The sequence below is a fragment of the Muscardinus avellanarius genome, assembly GCF_963383645.1.
Source record: "Muscardinus avellanarius genome assembly, chromosome: 8".
NCBI lineage: Eukaryota > Metazoa > Chordata > Mammalia > Rodentia > Gliridae > Muscardinus > Muscardinus avellanarius.
Genome location: NC_137794.1, coordinates 51,903,789 through 51,910,935, shown reverse-complemented (window position 1 = coordinate 51,910,935; position 7,147 = coordinate 51,903,789).

The following is a 7,147-nucleotide window of genomic DNA, read 5'->3' as shown; positions in this document are numbered from 1 at the left end:
GAGACCCTGTTTCAAAATAAAGTATAAAAATAGGGCTACGGGTTTAGCTTGTAGAATGCCTCTGGGATTCATCGCTAGTAACACACACAAAAAAAGGAAACAAAAACCTTGGAATAAAAGATCATAAGCCAACTGAACCTAATGGACATATTTAGAACTTAAAACTCAACTCTAGTAGATATGCACTTCTCTCAAATGAACACAGAACATTTCCCAGAATAAATCATGTTGGCAACATACAGGTCATAACAAATTTTAAAACTGAAATCATATCAAATGTTTTTTCTAGTCAGTATGAAATGGATTAGAAACCAATAATGATAAGAAAATGGACAATTTACCAACATGAAAATTAACACACTCTTGAAACCACAAGAAAAATTAAAAGTATCTCAAGACAAATGAATATGAAAACAAAGCATCCCAAAACATGGGATGCAGGATAGCCAGCCCTGAGAAAACATGTTTGTAACCTGAATTTAATTCAGATACATGTTTGTATCTGAATTTAAAACAAGAAAGATCTCAAATCAGCAAACTTCATTTTTCAAGGAACTTTAAAAATAACAAACTAAACCCAAAGTAATAGAAGAAAAGAAATAATAAGATTAGAGGACACACAAGTGAAATAGAGAATGGGAAAACAATAGAAAAAACTTGATGAATGTGGAAAAAATTAAAAGTTCAACAAAATTAGCAGGTCATTAGCTGGATTAAACAAGGAGGAAAAAAGAACACAAAATCAGAAGTAAAAGAGGAAATATTATAGCTGATGCTACAAAAATAAAAAGGCTTATAGGTGAGTGCTATGAATTATTGCATGCCAACAAAATGTAGAACCTAGATAAAGAAAACTGGCAAACCGTAACCTAACCAAGTGATCGGGTTAACATCACGGGTGGCAAGTCATGTTGATATCAAGTACCCACGGACACAAAGCACTTAGAAAGGCACTTAAACCTCCAAAATATATAAATCCAATCTACCCAGGAGCAAAACATTAGGCAGACCCTTTAAAAGATATTCTACATAAAACTTGACGGCACTCTTCAAAACTGCCAAAGTCATGAACAAGGAAAAATGAAGAAGCTGTTGCCAACAAGACTATGGAGACATTAAGCAAAACAGAATGTGATATCTCTATAACATCCAGGGACAAAAAAATAACATTAGAGAAAAACTAATAAACATCAGAGTAAAGTGTGCAACTTAGTTAATAGCAGCATACCAAAGTTAACCTCTCAGTTTTTCAACAGAACCATAACTATGTATAATATTAATATTAGAGGCAACTATATGAGGGGTATGTGAGAACTCTCTGTATTATCCTTGCAACTTTTCTTTAAATTTAAAGGCATCCCCAAACAAAAATTATGTTAGAATTATCTTATAATAGTGAGGTATTTATTAAGAGCTTACCCAAAGGAGTGATAAGAATTGGTAGTTTAAATATCTAAACATAGAATATCTAAATACTAAACTACTCAGTCCCTCAATAGCTGTGTGGCCCTAGAAATCTTTTCCTTTCTTACTTTTTTCTTTCTTATTTACTTACTTACTTATTTGTGTGTGGGGAATACTGAGGGTTGAAACCAGGCAGAGGTCCTCTACCACTGAGCTACATCCCCAGCCCTTTTTATTTTTTTATTTTGAGCTGCCAAGGTTAGCCTCCAACTTGCAGTCCTTCTGCCTCAGCCTCCCAAATTGCAGAGACTACAGGCATATACCATCATTTTCAGTGAAGTTTATTATTTCAATGTGTCTATTTTTCATAAGAGCACTTGGCTCAAAGGATTTCTGTGAGGATTAAGAGAATTTTTTATAGAAAATATTTATTATAATGTACATTTATATAAAAATCTCTCAATAAATATTAGCCTCTTAAGCAACAAAAAGTAAGCCTTTAGTATTATTATCTTGATAATAGTTCACCTTAACACACAAGTACTGATCATAAATATTCTTGTATACTGTTGTAAGTACATATATTTTGTTTTTGTTTTTGCTACTTTTCTCAGAGCCAAAAAAAAATTGCTTTCTTTAAAGAAAAATGTGTTAGAAAAGAAAAACTAGGAGCTGAGGATGTAGCTTGGTGCTACAGTGTGTGCTCAGAATACAAGAGGTCCTAAGTTCATCCCCAGCACTGCAAAAGAAAAAGAAGAAAGAAGGAATTGTGGTAACATCCGACCCACAAAGTGGAATGGTTAATTTATGTGCAATAAAAATTTTTGAGGCCCGGCACGGTGGCGCACGCTTGTAATCCCCGAGCTTGGGAGGCGGAATAGGAGGATCATACAGGTTCGAAGCCAGCCGCTCTGGCTTAAGAGACCCTGTTTCCAAGTTTTAAAAATGTATAAAAATAGGTCTAGGAGCGTAGCCCAGAGGTAGAAGGGCTTCCAGGAACTGCAGTACCACCAAAAAAAAAAAAAAAAATTTTTTTTAAATGTGCAAGAAGTTAAGGTATCCAAGCATGTGACTTCCTTCAGGGGTCCTACCACCACTAGTAATATAGCTGAACTCTATCATGCTTGGCTTTTCAAGGTACTTTCATGTACCTTACTTTAGTTTAACCTAAAAACATTTCCACAAGAAAAATATAATCATATTTAAATCTAATTTACAAATAATCAATAATGAGAATATATATCCCATAGCTGGTCAGCAGGAAAGCTGAGTGAATTCAGGAATTTCCTCTCAATTTCACTACCTCTTCTGTGGCTAAGAACTTTTAACACATAAAGCTAACCAAAAGTATCTCACCCTAAGTGGCATTAATAATAGAGCTTTCTTAGAATAACCTAAATATGGTCATCCTTCATGGAATATACTTTCAAGGACTCCTGTAGATTTCCATATGCAAAATGGTGTAGTACTTGCATATACTTACATAAATCTTCCTATGTACTTTAAATTTTCTAGATTACAGGTTGAGTATCCCTTATCTAAAATGTCAGGACCAAAAGTGTTTCCGATTTTTTTTCTTTCTTTTTTTTTTCTTTTTTTTTTTTTTTTTTTTTTTTTGGTGGTACCCTTCTACCTCCAAGCTATACTCCCAGACCTATTTTATATTTTATTTGGAAACAGGGTTTCTTAAGCCAGCGTGGCTGGCTTCGAACCTGTGTGATCCTCCTGTCTCCACCTCCCAATCATGGGGATTACAAGCGTGCACCACCACGCCTGGCAGTGTTTCAGATTTTTGAAAGTTTGTGTAGACTCTATTGGCTGAAAATTATTAATCCAAAACTTTTTGAGAGCTGTCTATACTTATAATACTTAATATGATATAAATTTATATAAATTGTTGCTATGCTGTATTATTTAGGAAATAATGACAAAGAAAACAAGCCTGTTTATGCTCAGTTCAGACACAATGGTCATAGACCTAATTATACGTTTGAGCCCATGGTTGGTAGAACCTGTGGATACGGAGAGACAACTATACATCAAGAAAATAGATAATGATAGGCTTCAGCCTACTGAATTCATCTTTGTCCTTCACATGACAGTCACAGAAATGTTTTAATCTTCCTCTGTTTTGTATTTTCTTGCCTTCCTAAGTAAAAATAAAGTCTAATTCTCTCCAACCCACCTAATCCATCATACCTTCCTGCCTTCCCTTGTTAGGAGTCCTAATTACCAAACCCTTAGTCATAAAAGGACATCACTGCCCATGTGTCTACTCTCCATCTAACTTATCTCTACTTTTGGAAGTGGGTTTTAAGAAAGTAATCTGGTTACACTACATAGAATTATTCTTGTAGTTAGGCCTTTCACACATTACTTCTCCAAAGGAGAAAATCAATATCAACTGTGTTTTAACCTCTGTGTTAGTTTTTAAGAAATGTGAAAGAAAAATTTTCTATGCTCTGAAGAATACATTTGAATCCACACTATCTAAATAAACTACCATATAGAAGCAAATTATATTCTAAGAGCTTGCTTATAATATTTTTATTTGAAAATCTGTTCATATTTTTTCTATGGGCATCATTTCATAATGCTTATTTCAAATTAAAAAGACAAATTTTATATAATGCACTAGAAGAATACTTATAATACAGTGGGGAGAGAGCATATGGTCTTGAGTAAGATGAACTTGGATTCAATCTCAGTTCCATCCCTTAAAAGTCAAGAGACATTGAGTATGTTAGACAAGATCTCTGAATTTTACTTCCTTCTTTGGTTCAAGTGGAGTCCTAAAGCATACATCATAAAATATTAAATATACTTAATAATTATTAAACGATAGTATCAGAGACAAGTCAAGAATATACATTATCTCATTTAAATTCTACATCAATCTAAAACAATAGTTATTAATAAAACAGATGAAAAATATACTTTATGGAGTTTTCATTATTAAATTCAAAGTCTCTATCACATTAATGAATACATTTTTTTCTCCAAGTAAGAATCACCTGCTATAAGAATACAAATATTGGATAAATGTATAAATGAGTGAATTAATTTTCAACAGAGATAGCAATACTTTGGAAGTTTCACTAAAATATCTATAATTCCCTTTAAAATTCCTATAAGCACAAAAACTATAAGTTTGATGAAAAATATTTTGTCTTCTGAGACTTGAGCTGATTTTCTTCATGAAGGATCCCCGAACTACTAACAAGAAATTATCTTTCTTCTTATCCTTTCTGATATTTTCCTTACCCTCTGAGTCTAAAATTAAAGTACAATATTAAAATACAATTTTTTTCATGACTTACCATATTTTGCTGTTTTCCTTGGCTATTATGTACAAATGTTTTATACCATTTAAAAATTCCTTCTCTTTTTTATTCCAACATCATAGTATAGAACTCAGAACTATCTGGTGCCTACAATTCCTAAAACTTTCTATAGAATTATAAAACCAGTATACTTGGCATACTTCTCTTGCTGTATTATTAGATCCTATTCTTACATACCTTTTCTTTCCTTCTTTTCTCTCCCATTCCTTTGGTCCATATGCTTATATATTTATTGTCTTCTTGCCATTGTAATTGGGTTTCAGGAAAATCAAAGATAAATGCTTGTGTTCAAGCCACCATGATAAACTGGAAGTTCATAAATCTATAATAGTATGTCTTTATTTCTGGGTTTATGTCAAAAGTGGTTGCTAATTAGAGTATATAGCTTAAAGGACAAAAATTATAATAAGGCTTTTTCTACTTTCACTCCTCTCTAGTCACATCTACAAAGAAGTCATACACAAAATGAACTCCAGCTAAAGAATAAATGCCCGGATTTAAACTAATACTTACACAGAAGCTTAAACATTACCTGGTTTAAACTCTATGCAAGGGAGGAATCCCCTTTAGGATATTCCTAGTAAGTGTTCACCTAGTCTCTACTTCAACAACTCTAGTAAATGCATGCTTATAACCCAACTAGATGACTCACTAGGCAGATGGCTGCATTTTTATGGTTTTCATTATTTAAATTTCTGGGTTTGTCTCCAGTATGGCAAGATGCTCCACAAAGCCCAAACAAAGATACCACCATACCACAGTGACCATGTAAAATCTATTCAAGTGAGGATAAGTGCATTAGCATCAGCAACTACATCCACATCCCAGAGTCCAGAGCAGGTATTATCAGGGCTTTAAGATGCCATATTTGTGTCCAACAGATAATTCTGCAAAATGATTTCAGGAATTGTTTCTGTATGTGCAGCCTATATGTTTAGATCTCTAGTCTTTCCAGATATTATTTTAATATCCTTTAAATAAGTGAATATATCTCTATCTTTGTAACAAGTTCCTTATCTACTTTAGTCAGTCACTTTCTTTTGTTTGCAACTACATTCTGATTTAACTTTAAATAATAAATATAATAGAAAATAAACTGTTTAGCTGGACATGGTAGTGGTGCATACCTATAATCCCAATACTTGGGAGGCTGAGACAGAAGGATTGCAGATTTGATGCCAGCCTTAACAACTTAGAAAGATGCTCAGCAACTTAGTGAGATCCTGTTTCAAAATTAAATAAGTAAGCAGTAGTGGTGGCGCATGCTTGTAATCCCCGCTCTTGGGAGGCTGAGGCAGGAGGATCACACAGGTTCGAAGCCAGCCTCAATCTTCTTAATAAGGCTCTCAGCAACTTAGTGAGACCCTGTTTCAAAATAAAATATAAAATTAAAATAGGTCTGGGAGTATAGCCCAGCCCAGAGGTAGAAAGCCCCTGTACCTCAGTACCAAAAAAAAAAAATAATAATAATAAGTAAGAAGAGTTGGAGTATAGCTCTGAAGTAGAACAATCCTAGGTTTGATGCCCAATACTCCCTTCTCAAATTAAACTGTTTAAACAAAACTAAAGTAACTCTGAAAATATTGCTAAATAATGTCAAGAGCTAATATAAAGATTGGGATCTGAACTTCTTCACAATAAGTCAATATCTCAGTTTGAAAAGGCAGATTGCTCCTACAATTTTTTCTTTTCCCAGAGGACAATGCTTTATTTGGTAAATTTCTCCTTTGGAAATAGGAAGCATCAATGAGGCCCACTGCCAGGAAATGTGCACCACACTCCCTTCCAATAACACTGTGGTGGGAGTTGATTAGTGTAGCCCAGATGCTCAATGAGTAGAAAATGAGGATTGATGGCCTGTTCAAATAGTTGAGGCTGAATTACAGTTTGGGAGAGGAGGAAATATTTCTTCCAAATACTCTTGGATTTTGCTGAATTAATTAATGCTAGTTATATAGCTCTGAAATAATATAAAATTAATAACAAAACCTCACATGTAGACAGAGTAGAGCTTATTGGCCAAGTAAAAGGCCATCAATTTTTCTCATTTTTTCTATTTCAATACATATGGTAAACACATGATATCACTAGGATTTATAAAGGCAGGTTTGGCAGACTTTTTCTATTTACTAGGACCGTGAGCTATAAAATTGAATTTGGGGCCCTATCTCCAAGAAAAAAAGTTATTATTTCTCAAAATAGCTCTATGTTAGTGGATCAGACATAGATAAAAGATTTCCATTATGACTGTTTTTAGCTATGATTTACAGTGGCCTACATTGTTTTATAATGACTTTCAATTTTGAAAATGTACATCCACTGTTAGTTTTATGGATATAGTCATAACTGATTGTGAGCTTGGGAGATTGATCCTTCAAATTCAGTAACAAAAAGAACAG